Here is a 657-nt window from a genome sequence, read left to right as displayed (position 1 = left end):
ACTTGTGGTGGTGGAGGTGGTGGTTCTGATATTGCCATTGTTCGGCTTATACATAATTCATAAAAAAAGCGGTAAAGTGCATGAAAAATAAGGAAATATAAGTCTGAACTCCACGCATAGGGAACCTAATGTTTTAGTGGGACACATCTCCAGACAAGAAACTCATAGGTAACCGGAGTATATATGTCGGTCCTCTCCATTCGAATACTTTGCTCAATTGCGGTTGTCTTAGCAACCGATTCACCATGTCTTTAAACCCAAATTCCCTTAGCACGCTCAGATCAAAGTATTTTCCTCCAATTAAATTCACTGACTTATACATATCCACAAGCGCCAATTGTTCATGAGTTAAGCCTCGGAGGACCCTTGTTTCTCTTGTATTAGGTTCAACTTGTGGTGGTGGAGGTGGTGGTTCTGATATTGCCATTGTTCGGCTTATACATAATTCATAAAAAAAGCGGTAAAGTGCATGAAAAATAAGGAAATGTAAGTCTGAACTCCACGCATAAGGAACCTAATGTTTTAGTGGGACACATCTCCAGACAAGAAACCCATAGGTTACCGGAGTATATGTCGGTCCTCTCCATTCGAATACTTTGCTCAATTGCGGTTGTCTTAGCAACCGATTCACCATGTCTTCAAACCCAAATTCCATTA

The sequence above is a fragment of the Ipomoea triloba genome, chromosome 16 (assembly GCF_003576645.1).
Source record: "Ipomoea triloba cultivar NCNSP0323 chromosome 16, ASM357664v1".
Lineage (NCBI taxonomy): Eukaryota > Viridiplantae > Streptophyta > Magnoliopsida > Solanales > Convolvulaceae > Ipomoea > Ipomoea triloba.
The sequence above is the reverse complement of the archived record's forward strand: the minus strand, read 5'-3'. Positions refer to the sequence as shown.